The sequence below is a fragment of the Nomascus leucogenys genome, chromosome 17 (assembly GCF_006542625.1).
Source record: "Nomascus leucogenys isolate Asia chromosome 17, Asia_NLE_v1, whole genome shotgun sequence".
In the NCBI taxonomy this organism is placed as follows: Eukaryota; Metazoa; Chordata; class Mammalia; order Primates; family Hylobatidae; genus Nomascus; species Nomascus leucogenys.
The window spans coordinates 28,731,810-28,744,687 of NC_044397.1; the positions used below are offsets into that span (position 1 = coordinate 28,731,810).

General features: G+C 51.5%; 1 protein-coding gene across 2 annotated transcripts in view; it reads right to left on the reverse strand.

The window, feature by feature from the left end:
• CARD11 (caspase recruitment domain family member 11) overlaps window positions 1-12,878 on the reverse strand; it is a 137,985-nt gene that overhangs the window by 64,121 nt on the left and 60,986 nt on the right. Inside the window, exon 2 of one of the 2 annotated variants that reach the window (XM_012496262.2) lies at window positions 9,604-9,664. The exons of the other annotated variant lie outside the window; for it this stretch is intronic. The gene's annotated coding sequence lies outside the window, so the exon portion shown is untranslated. The remainder of the gene's footprint in view (window positions 1-9,603; window positions 9,665-12,878) is intronic. 2 annotated transcript variants of the gene reach the window in all.

Consider the following 12,878-nt stretch of genomic DNA (forward strand, 5'->3'; position numbering starts at 1 on the left):
CACACACCAGGCACCCGTCGCTGCCTTCTGCATTTATAAGACACACTGGAAATACACTTAGAATCGATGCAGTGATCAATTTAAAATGCATTTCTAGTTGTGGAGCCATCTATTTTATGAAACACCCTGCAAGTGGATAAATGCGGCCATGCTTCGAAACGCATTCCCAGGTGTTTGAAAGTAACTTTGTCAAATTTTTCCATCAGCTAGAAGGTCAGTATTTTTTTTTAAATGCAGATTTCAGGTTTTCTTCCATGGTGACAGGGATGTGGTGGTGGAGGCTTCTGCCTCTAGCTTTCTAATCCTCCCATTCTCGTCCCAGGATCCACCAAGAGGTGCAGTCAGGGCAAGTCGCCTCAACCACAGCAGAAGAGCCCAAGGAGGGGTCTGTGTGTCTTTCCCTGGAGCTTCACAGGGCTCCCAGCTCTTCTTTCTAGAAAGGCCTTCAGGTCTGGTCAACCCAAGGTTCAGGAAGCAGCTTTTTTTTTCGGCCAGGCGCGGTGGCTCATGCCTGTAATCCCAGCACTTTGGGAGGCCGAGGCGAGTGGATCACCTGAGGTCAGGAGTTCACAACCAGCCTGGCTAACATGATGAAACCCCGTTTCTACTAAAAATACAAAATATTAGCTGGGTGTGGTGGCGGGTGCCTGTAATCCCAGCTACTAGGGAGGCTGAGGCAGAAGAATTGCTTGAACCTGGGAGGTGGAGGTTGCAGTGAGCCAAGATTGTACTATTGTACTCCAGCTTGCGCAACAAGAGTGAAACTCCTTTTCAAAAAAAAAAAAAAAAAAGACACTTTAAATTTGTGTGTGTGTGTGTGTGACAGGGTCTTACTCTGCCACCCAGGCTGGAGTGCAGGGGTGCAATCAGAGCTCACTGCAGCCTTGACTTCCTGGGCCCAAGTGATCCTCCCACCTCAAGCCTCCCAAGGAGCTGGGACTGCAGATGTACACCACCACACCCAGCTACTTTTTAAATTTTTGTATTTGAAAGATGGGGGTCTTACTACATTGTCCAGGTTGGTGTTGAACTCCTGGTCTCAAGCCTCCGCTTCCCCAGATGCTGGGATTGCAGGCATGAGCCACCATGCCCTGCCAGATCTGGGTTTTATTTAGGTCTTGGACTTCCTTATTTTAACCCAAGGTGTTCAAGGCTTGAGGTCAAAACTGCATTTTCTCATCTATCAGGCTCAGTGGGCAGACTTCCAGGCAGCAGAAGAAAAAGAAGTTGGGTGGTTTTTGAGGGCTAGGCTTGAGTGACTTTGTTAAAATAAGAGTCTCTGAGGATGCCTTGTGTTGTAGATTTAGAGAGCTGGGTGGCCAGGGTTCCACGGGCCGGGAACCCACAAATAAGGAAGCCATAACTCCTGCACTCAGGAGATTGAAATATTGTACGTTGTACTTGTTGGTGTGAAGTGACATCGTTCCCTCCAAAAAGGGCAGGGGGTGTAGGGGAAAGGATTGCAGGAATTCTAATCAAACAAAAAGAAAGTCAAACCAAAAAAAAAAAAAAATCTTTGCATAACGAGATAAAAACGGCAGTTCCCCTCTGTGTTCTAGTGGGAAGGATGTGGTCCTGCAGTCAGAGAGTCCTGAGTTTAAACTTCAGTTGTGCCATTTGCTGCTGCATGGCCTTGGGCATGTTGCTTACCCTCTCTGAGCCCCCTTTTATTGGATGAGTAGCACTAACATCTTTTTTTTTTTTTTTTTTTTTGAGATGGAGTCTGCTTTTGTTGCCCAGGCTGGAGTGCGGTGGCACTATCTTGGCTCACTGCAACCTCCGCCTCCTGAGCTCAAGTGATCCTCCTGCTTCAGCCTCCGGAGTAGCTGGGATGACAGGCACGTGTCACTGTGCCTGCTTATTTATTTATTTGTATTTTTAGTAGAGATGGGGTTTCGCTATGATGGCCAGGCTGGTCTTGAACTCCTGGCCACAAGTGATCCACTGGCCTCGGCCTCCTAAAGTGCTGGGATTCTAGGCATGAGCCACTGTTCCTGGCCACGAGTAGCACTAACATCTTGTGGTACGGCTACTGTGGCACGTACAGTGGGCAGTGCTACTTAGCTACTCAGCCCACCCCTGTCAGAAGCTAGCAGCAAACTCAGGATAGAAACAAGAAGTCACTACCTACCCTTCCTGTGTAATTACCTCCATTCCAAGCAGAATTTAGAGAAAAACTTCAAAGATTTACCCTCAAACCTTCTGTCTGGGCTTCTGATTGGAAACTCACCCAGCTGGTGGTGTTGGCATTTTTCTGTGTCTTCCACGTTCCTCTGGGCAGGGACACAATTCATATTTCCTTGTATACCCTGGCTTAGCAAGTGTCTTCCATAAATCAGCGTTTCATATTTATCAAGTGATTGATGTCCAGTGGCTAAACGCTGGCTTTCTTTCACTCATTATAGCTTCTTCCCTTCAGCCGATCAGACCTCTACCTCCGCATGTGTGGGGAGAGCTTTCACTGTGACTGCTTTCCGGTGCCTGCTGTTCCCACCTAAATGGTTCCGCTGTGCCTGCAGTTTGGAGGTACGCACCAATCCATCTTGTACTCTCAATCATTCATGGATTAGAAGCCTAGAATAGATGGCCCTCTGATTTCTGACCTGCAGGGCGCAAACTGTCTTTACCCGGTGAAATGCAGACAGGCCAGCTGGCCCTATGTCTCACCAGGAGAGCTCTTCATTTGCCAGTGTCCCCAAACATCAGTGTTATGGAAACAACAAACATTATCTGCCACCTGCTCCCACCCTGGGCAATTTCCAGAATCTGAAGGGCCTTCTTCACTATCAAAGCCAGTCTATTCTGCTGGGCACCATGGCTCACGCTTGTAATCCCAGCACTCTGGGAGGCTGAGGCGGGAGGATTGCTTGAGCCCAGGACTTTGAGACCAGCTTGGGCAACATAGTGAGACCCCATCTCTACAAAAATATAAAAAAATTAGCTGGGTGTGGTGGCATGTGCCTGTAGTTCTAGCTACTTGGGAGGCTAAGGCAGGAGGATCACTTGAGACTGGGAGTTTGAGACCAGCCTGGGCAACGTAGTGAGACCTTGTCTCTACAAAAATATTAAAAAAGTAGGCAGGCATGGTGGTGTGTACCTGTGGTTTCAGCTACTCAGGAGGCTGAGGTGGGAGGATCACTTGGGCCCAGGAGGTGGAGGCTGCAGTGAGCCATGACTGCATCACTAGATTTCAGCCTGGGTGACAGAGCGAGATCCTGTCTCAAAAACGAGAAAGTCCGTTCTGTCCACTCGGGTGTTTCTGGAGTTCAGTTATGTTTGTGGGATATTGATAACCCCATATCAGCCATCATTTTTTGGATTATACTCGTTACTCTCTCATTGTGTAAGGGAATGAGGGGTGTATGGGAACTTCTTTACCAGTTGACCTTCAGAGGACATATTCCCAGACAACCAGGGCATGATGTCTCTGTGAGGTAGGTGTCTGCACACAGTGGGCACTCAGTCAACCTCAGAGCAGGACAACAGAATGTCTCAGTAACCAAACCCACACGACAGACGCGCAGGTGGACGCTGACAGCCTCTAAGGGGAGACTGCCGTGGTGCAGGAGAGCTGGGAAGCCCCCATCCCGTGTTCTGGACGGTCACGCTTGGGCTATCTGTAACCTCACCAGGATTACTCTAGGCTGTGGCTGGGCTTCCGGGAAGGAAAATGAATAATTAAGATGCTAGAGATGGAAAACTTCAGGACACAATAGAGATTTTTAGTCTTAACTAGACAGGAAAATAAACGTCTCAGGCCAGGCACAGTGGCTGATACCTATAATCCCAGCACTTTGGGAGGCCAAGGCGGGTGGATAGCTTGAGGCCAGGAGTTTGAGACCAGCCTGAGCAACATAGGGAGACCCCGTCTCTACCAAAAATACAAAAACAAGCCGGGCGTGGTGGTGTACACCTGTAGTCCCAGCTACTTGAGGAGGCTGAGGTGGGAGGATCGCTTGAGCCCAGGAGGTTACAGCTGCAGTGAGCCATGATTGTGCCACTGCACTCCAGCCTGGGTGACAGAGCAAGAGCTTGTCTCAATACAATACAATAAAAATAAAATAAAATAAAATAAAGCATCTCAATATTTAAGCACATTTGCCATTCAGGAAAGGGTTCTCAAGAAACCTCCAGAGTAACGTCACCACCTCTCAATCCCCAGGAACTAACGACCCAGTGGGGCAGGTTCCAGATTCCTGATTTGTCTGATTCCACTTTCTACTATATGTCTTTTTTTTGTTTTTGTTTTTGTTTTTTTGTTGAGATGGAGTTCACCCAGGCTGGAGTGCAGTGGCGCCATCTCGGCTCACTACAACCTCTGCCTCCTGGGTTCAAGCGATTCTCCTGCCTCAGCCTCCCGAGTAGCTGGGATTACAGATGCACACCACCACACCTGGCTAATTTTTGTATTTTTAGTAGAGACAGGGTTTCACCATGTTGGCTAAGCTGGTCTTGAACTCCTGACCTCAAGTGACCCACCTGCCTCAGCCTCCCAAAGTGCTGGGACTACAGGCGTGAGCCACCACGCCTGGCCTCTGCTGTGTGTCTTATGGTAACATCACCATTTACAGGAGGCATTTCTAGAAGAGTAAAGCATGAAACCTACATCCGGCCCTCTTATTATCACAATTATTATAACAATGAGTGTCTCCATCTGAGGTTAGGCGGGCACAGAAACGGAATTCAAACCAGTCGCATTTTCCATCTCGGAGAATTCTGCCAACAAGATGCCAGGGGAGCCCGTGCGTTGAAATGCATTAATTGAGTACCACTATGTTGGGAGCAAAATAGGTTTGTGCATCCAATTAAATGTGGGGCATCTGAGAGGGAGAAAGACGGAGAGAGAGCAGGGATTCAGAAAGGGTCTCTTTACTTATAATTAACTACAAAATAAACAGCTCTCTCATGGAAGGGGGCCCTCTCTGTTCCCACCACCCCTGCAGCCCACGTTTCAATTAGTTCTGTGTTATTCGGGTCCCCCATTACTCCAGATGACCCAGGATTGGCTGTAATTAATTGTTATAATGTACTCAGGAGCAGAGCCAAGCTGCAGCTCGGGAAGCCTGGTTGAAGCTGCTCTGTTCCTCTAACCAGCCTCCTGGAAGGGCTGGCTTGGAGCGCCGCCTTCACCAATAAGACAGAGCTGCTCTGTGGGATGACGAGGGAGAGGGGCTGAGATACTTGGAGTCTGCTTTGTTCACTGCATTTGGTGTTGAGCAAGTTGCTGGCCCTTTTCTCTCTGCCCCACTCCCTTCACAGTCCCTGAAGCCCTGAACCCTTCATGCCAGTGACATTTAAAATAAAGACATCAGGCCAGGTGCATTGGCTCACGCCTGTAATCCCAGAACTTTGGGAGGTGGAGGTGGGCGTATCACTTGACGTCAGGAGTTCGAGACCAGCTTGACCAACACGGTGAAACCCCGTCTCTATTAAAAATACAAAAATTAGCCGGTCATGGTGGCATGTGCCCGTAATCCCAGTTACTCCAGAGGCTGAGGCAGGAGAATTGCTTGAACCTGGGAGGCGGAGATTGCAGTGAGCCGAGATGGCGCCACTGTACTCCAGCCTGGGCAACAAGAGCAAAGCTCTGTCTCAAACAAACAAACAAACAATCACAAAAATTAGCTGGGCATGGTGGTGGACCCCTGTAATCCCAGTTACTCGGGAGGCTGAAGCAGGAGAATTGCTTGAACCCGGGAGGCAGAGGTTGCAGTGAGCCGAGATGGCGCCACTGCACTCCAGCCTGGGCGATAAGAGCAAAAACTCCGTCTCAAACAAACAAACAGATCAACAAAAAACCCCGCAAAAATTAGCTGGGCGTGGTGGCAGGTCCCTGTAATCCCAGTTACTTGGGAGGCTGAGGCAGGAGAATCACTTGAACCCGGGAGGCGGAGGTTGTAGTGAGCTGAGATTGCACCACTGCACTCCAGTCTGGGTGACAGAGTAAAACTGTCAAAAGAAGAAAAAGACATCTTATCCACAGAATGGAATATTATTCATCCATACAAAGGCATGAAGAAGCATTGCTGCTTGCTATGGCACAGATGAGCCTTGCCAACACTATGCTCAGTGAAAGAAGCCAGACACAAAAGGCCGCACATCATAAGATGCCGTTTAGATGAAATGCCCGGAATAGGCAAATCCATAGAGACAAAAGGCAGGTTGGTGGGTACCAGGAACTGGGGGGAGGCAGGGATGGAGGAGGGGGTGAGTATTAATGGGGATGAGGTTTCGTTTTGGGGTGATGAAAGTGTCTTGGGGCTGGATAGAGGTGATTGTTACATAGCATTGTGAATGTACTAGATGCCACCAGATTATTGATTTTAAAATGGTGACTTTTATGTTATATGAATCTTACTTCAATAAATAAATAGAAAGAGGCTGGGTGCAGTAGCTCATGCCTGTAGTCCCAGCACTTTGGGGGGCTGAGGCAGGAGGATTACTTGAGCCCAGGAGTCTGAGACCAGTCTGGGCAACATAGCAAGACCCCATCTAGGCAAAAAATAAAAAGATTAGGCAGGCGTGGTGGGGCATGTCTGTAGTCTCAGCTACTCAGGAGACTGAGGTGGGAGGATTGCTTGACCCAGGAGTTTGAGGCTGCAGTGAGCTATGATCACACCATTACACTCTAGCCTGGGCGACAGAGCAAGACCCTGTCTCAAAAATAAACTAAACTAAAATAAAAACAGCTACAATGTTTTGAGCCGAGGTGAGCAGGGGCTAGGCCCCAAACCCTCAGTGACTCCAAGCCCCAAACAGCCTGGGCAGGAAGCTATGATCATCTCTGGTGAAGACCTGAGACTTCCTAGTCTTGGGGAGGGGACACCAAGGGATGACACAGGTTGTGGGGAAGCTGGGACTTGAGGAGCCCTATGGGGAGGCCATGTGCTTGTCATGGGAGGCAACAGTCCACGTGGGAATTGCAGGAATGCCTTTTTTTTTTTTTTTTTTTTTGAGATGGAGTCTCGCTTTGTCGCTAGATTGGAGAGCAGTGGCGCCATCTTGGCTCACCGCAACCTCTGCCTCCTGGGTTCAAGCCATTCTCTCGCCTCAGCCTCCCGAGTAGCTGGGATTACAGGCGCACGCCACCATGCCTGGCTAATTTTTTTGTATTTTTAGTAGAGACGGGGTTTCACCGTGTTAGCCAGGATGGTCTCGATCTCCTGATCTCGTGATCTGCTCGCCTCGGCCTCCCAAAGTGGTGGGATTACAGGCGTGAGCCACCGTGCCCGGCACCCCCCCCCCCCGCCTTTTTTTTTAAGACGGAGTCTCACTCTGTCGCCAGGCTGGAGTGCAGTGGCGTGATCTTGGCTCACTAAAACCTCTGCCTTCTGGGCTCAAGCGATTCTCCTGCCTCAGCCTCCTGAGTAGCTGGGACTACAGGCACCTGCCACCATGCGCTAATTTTTGTATTTTTAGTAGAGAGGGGGTTTCACCTTGTTGGCCAGGATGGTCTCGATCTCCTGACATTGTGATCTACACTTACAGGATGCTGGGTCAAGGAAAAGATAAGATAGAAGCAGAGGTGGAGAAAGAGCGTGAGGTGAGTGGGAGAAGAGCGGACGGCGGGACAGGGGCCTTGTGACAGAAAAGGGAACAAGAACTCAGGGTTTTACATTGTACCCACAGGTGCAGAGCTGAGAAAAGGAAAGAGAAATGAAGAACGGCAACTCGGAGGGAGAAGATGGTGGGGGTGGCGTGGGCACCGGGTGCCGGGTGAGAAAGTGAGAGGGCGGTCCGGCCAGGGGGTGGGGGTGCTGCAACCATCTCTGGTCACGCCCCTTCTCCTGAGAGCTCCTGGGACTGCAGGCAACTTGCTCAAGAACTTGAGTAATTTCCCGGAGGCTGGCTCACCTGTTTCCGACCCATCAGTGATCTTGAAACTTAAAAATACTCAGACTGACACTTTCCGCCTATCCGTGCAAGGTAAGAGGAGCCAAACACATCTCGAAATGCACCCATTTTTCTTCTTCTAAGGGGGCAGACTCCCATGGTGTGCCCCCACCCTCTCTGTTAATGCCTCTATTGTGTAAAAACGTCTTTAGATAAATTTGTCGGGCTTGGAGCCTGGGGTGGCTATTTCTTTGCACTTTCTCTACTACAATCCAAGACCAGCAAACATGAGACCACGTTTTTCCAATGGTTTCTGCCTCCCCCACCGCAGTGGTGATAGAAATACGCTCCCCAGCAACAGTGAGAAGACCCTGGGATTCTGCAGGCTCAGAGATCATCTGTACCCTCCCGCCGTGTAAGTGCGAGATGACAAATGAGATGCAAACAGGGAAGTCTTTCTTACGTTTGTGCCAAATGATACAATCACCAATAATGAAATAAGGCACCCGTCAAAACTGCACCCAGAAACGGTCGATCAGTATGGACGTGAGGTTGTTAGGAATGTGTTTCCTTAGCAGCGGAGAGGGGGTAACTGGCTGCTCCCTGATCATCTGTCTCTTCTTCCCTGTGTGCAGGGAGCTATGAAGGAGCCCGCTTAGGAAGCCAGGATTTAAGGTGACAGGAGCGTGTTGCAGGAGGGGCTCCACCCGCCAGGCAGTGATGGCTGGGGGTCACCCCGAAATCTCTGCACTCAGGGCTGTTAGACGGACGTTACGCAGTATGTGAACTATAGACACCAAGAGCCTATCATTCTGTTTCGCATTTTAAAGGAGGCCTCTGAGGACCAGCTTATGCTTTCAAACCACTTAAGTCAGCGAAGCCCCAAAAAGGCTGTAGTCTCTCGCAAGCAAAAGTTACCAAGGGGCTGCCGAGGGTCTTCAGGCCCGCAGGACTTAAGAAATTCCCAAAGTGTTTCACCAGGAATTGAGGAATCTACTCGGATCCCTTTCAGGGATCCCGGAGGGAGGGGAACTTCCCCTTTGGGGTCCCCAGTCCTACTGTCTCTTTGGGAAGCTCCTTGCCCCACAGTCACCTGGTTTGTCCTCCGGTGATTGTGGCCAGGGGCTGGGCCTTGGGTGCCCTGCTGGACACCAGCGAACCACAGCCTCATTTCTTAGCATTTGCAATCTCAAGAGATCCCAGAGGAACTGTCTGGAAGGTGCTTGCGGGGTTGAGGGGTGGGGAACACGAACCCTTCCCAGACCCAGCGAGGGCCCGGCTGCAAGGCCCCACGTTTTGGAAACAGACCCTGTACACACTTCCTCTCCACCCGGCTGGGGGCCACGGGCATCTCAGGCCTTGAGGCACACTCTGTGCACTGGGCCCCACTCCCCAGCCCCTGGCACCGTCCCAGTCAGAAGAAAATAAGACCCAGCGCCACATGACAATGGGAGCATCCTGGCCCATGTGGGTCACCAGGCACATATGGAGAGCGTCTGCGGGCTGGATCCATGGAGCTCTGTGCAATCTAAGCCATGGCATGAGACAGTCGCCCCAGCACCTGCTGCTGGGACTCCACATCTGGTTTAGGAAATTAGGAGATGCAAAGAGGTGTGCGTGAAGCCATGAAAACACACGGGCATGGACAGGACAAGGGGGCCAGGTGCTGGGGAGAGGGGGTCCCACGGCAGCCCCCCAGAGACAGGGCTTCACCAGCACTGCACCCGCGGGCCTCAGTCACGGGACCGGCCAGGTGGGAAACGTACTCACACGGTTGTGAGCCAGCTGGGTCCTGGGGGTCCCTCGTGTTCCTCTCAAATTCTCTCTCCTCCTGTTGATTCCCCAGAAAACACCAAGGCTGCAGGAGAGCAGCCACCTCCCCCGGAAGCCCACACCGATGCCCCACTCAGATGCCGCCTCTATTTTTAGCAGGGGCAGAAGTGGGGACTGGGGGTGGGCTGCCTTACTTCCCTCTTTTTTTTTTGTTCTGAGCAGAATCTGTGGGCGACTTTCCACTCATGGGAGTGGGGAGGCTGGGAGAGCAGAAAGGGACCCACGCTGTGCAGGGCAGGCAGGAACTGCAGGGAACAGGGTGCATCTGTCATCAGGGCCAGGAGGGCAGCGGGGCAGGGGGGGACACGGCGGGAACCCGGGGTCGTCAGTCACTGTTCGCACCTCTGCTCTGCTCTCCCCACTGGGCCCCGGGCCACGCCAGACCTCACCTAGGGGACCTCTCTGGCCTTCTCTGCCTTTGAATTCCACAGAGGAGGAAGACTGGCCAGCAGGAAGTGCGGGGCCTCGGACGTTCCGGGGAACACTCTTCTATGAGCGTGCACCCCATGATACATACCCTTTTCTCCTCTGTCTCTTTGAAGTTTATTAGTGGGTGTGGAGCCCAAAGTACTTTGGACTCCCCCATCTGCTGCCCCTACCCAGGATCCACCTTGAACCCTAACCCTGTCTGACAACCTGCGTCTTCTCTTTGCGTCTTTGCATGGCAGGCCGCCTGCAGAGCTCTGACCACCTCATTCCCCTGGGAGGCCCTGTGGTGTAGATGCCTAGAGGGCAGATGGGCTGGAACATCGTGTCTTCACCAGGGAATGGGGGGCAATCAGAGTTGTGGGAATGAATGGAGGCAATGCATGAACACCGCCCACCCCAGCGACATGTGGATGCAGGTGATCAATTCCTTCCCCAAAGCTGTCAACGTCCCCTCTGCTCCTATACAAGTGAACACCAGTTTCTCTGCCATTGCTTCCTGGCCCTGTGTGCAACAGCACCCAAATCTACTATCATAGCCGGCTTCCTCCCTACTTCCCAGCCTATAAAGATCGCAAGAATACTCGCTGTTTCCCTTCTTTTCTTCCAAAAAACTGAGGTGTAATCAGTGGGCAGCACGGACCTTCAGTACACAGTTGGATGAGATAGGAAGATGCCCACGCAACCAAGACCTCAGTCGTGATACAGAGCATGGTGCCCCCCCACTAAGAAGTTCTCCATGGCCCTTTCCATCCCCCTGTGGCCCCCAAAGGCAACCGCTCCTGTGATTTCCATCAGCTTTGCCTTTGCTTGAACCTTAGGAGAGTAGAATAATGTGTTGTTCTACTCAGACGTCCCCTCCTTGGGTCTCCAGGAAGCTCTGGGCACCGCAGCTGTGTACACCGTGCAATGGTTAATTTTCTGTGTCAATTTGACTGGGCTAAGGGATGCCCAGATAGCTGGTAAAACATTTCTGGGTGTGTTGTTGAGGTTGTTTCTCAGCATTTGAATCAGTGGATGGAGTCAAGAAGACCCGTCCTCCTCAATGTGGACGGGCGCCATCCAATCTGCCGAGGACCCCCTGATAGAACAGAAAGTCAGAGGAAGGAAGAATTTGCCCTCTTGAGCTAGGGCATCCATCTTCTTTAGGGTCTGGCTCCTTTCATGCAGCATGTGAGGCTGGTGTCAGTCATGCGTTCCTGTTTGTTACTGGGCAGTATCCCATCGATGCGTGTCTCACATTTTCCTGACTTGTGTATCTTTCGCTGGACATGTGGGTTGTTTCATTTGCCTGGGACCTTCCTGTACAGATCTTCATGTGGACGTGTTGTCATTTCTTTTGAGTAAACGCCCTGGAGTAGGACTGTCTGGGGGAGGAAAACACGGTGCCCCCAGCCCAGGGCCACCATGGAGAATTAGGGGAGCAGCAGGGACTGACCCTGATCTCCTCACACCTCCACTCTGATCTTTCCAGTGCTAGCACTTTCTGGGAAGGTTGGGAAGGTCCTTGCAGCTCACTAATTACACCTCAAGTTTTTGGAAGAAAAGAAGGGGAACAGCAAGTATTCTTTTGATTGGTATAGGCTGGGAAATAGGGAGGAAGCCGGCTACGATAGTAGATTTGAGTGCTGTTGCACAGGGCCAGGAAGCAAGGGCTGAGAAACTGGTGTTCACTTGTATAGGAGCCAAGGAGACGTTGACCTCATCCTTCCCGGCTTAGGCGGGAGAGACAGTGATAATGATATCGGGAGACTGAAACCCACCAAAAAGAGTCAGAAGGAAGCTGATTCAATATGGGGCTGGCAATTTCAGGGGGAAAAGATGTCAACACCTTCAAAGGTGGGGCCAGACCCCCTGGAGGTAAAAGTCCCTTCCAACTTTGGATTCTGAAACACACCCCATCAGAGAGACCAAAACATGGCTGGTGGAATTCAGGCTTGATTCCCATTTCCCCGTGAGAGGGTGAAAAGATTCCTACTGGGCTGCTACAGGGAGCACAGCAAGGATCACCAGCGCCATGGGGCAGAAGGAGCTGAGTCCCCCCATGAGCAGCACAGAAAAGAGGGGGTCACCTGAGGCCACAGAGAAGAGGGACTCCTTGGAGGAGGCGGCAGTAACTAAGTCACACACATAAAGGAAGTGGCATCTGAGAGCTTCCGGTGCACACGCCCAGGGAGGTGGGAGCCTGAGCTTGTCGGTGAGGAGTGATTTTTCTAGTATGACAAGAAACATAAAATACAAAACAGGTGGTTCTGCCAATAAGTCACCCCAGAGGAGCCTGGTGACCCTGGAGACGGGGCTGACCTGATGTGGACTTAGGGGCTTTGGGGTTTGAGCCCCAGCCTGGACTCCTGAGCCTCAACAAGCGGGCTCGGAGGCAGCCCTCTTTCCTTTTTCTTTTTTTTAGATGGAATCGTACTGTGTTGTCCAGGCTAGAGTGCAGTGGTACAATCTCGGCTCACTGCAACCTCTGCCTCTTGGGTTCAAGCAATTTCTCCCACCTCAGCCTCCTGAGTAGCTGAGATTACAGGCGTGCACCACCATGCTCAGCTAATTTTTGTATTTTTAGTAGAGATGGGGTTTCACCATGTTGGCCAGGCTGGTCTCGAACTCCCAACCTCAGGTGATCAACCCACCTCGGCCTCCCCAAGTGCTGGGATTACAGGCGTGAGCCACCGCGCCCGGCCAGGAGCCTTCTTTCCTAGTGCTGCTTCTCTAGTGGAGCCAGGTCTGTCCTTCCGAGGCCCCCAAACCAGTTCAGGCCTAGGCCTGTCCAAGCACTCAGG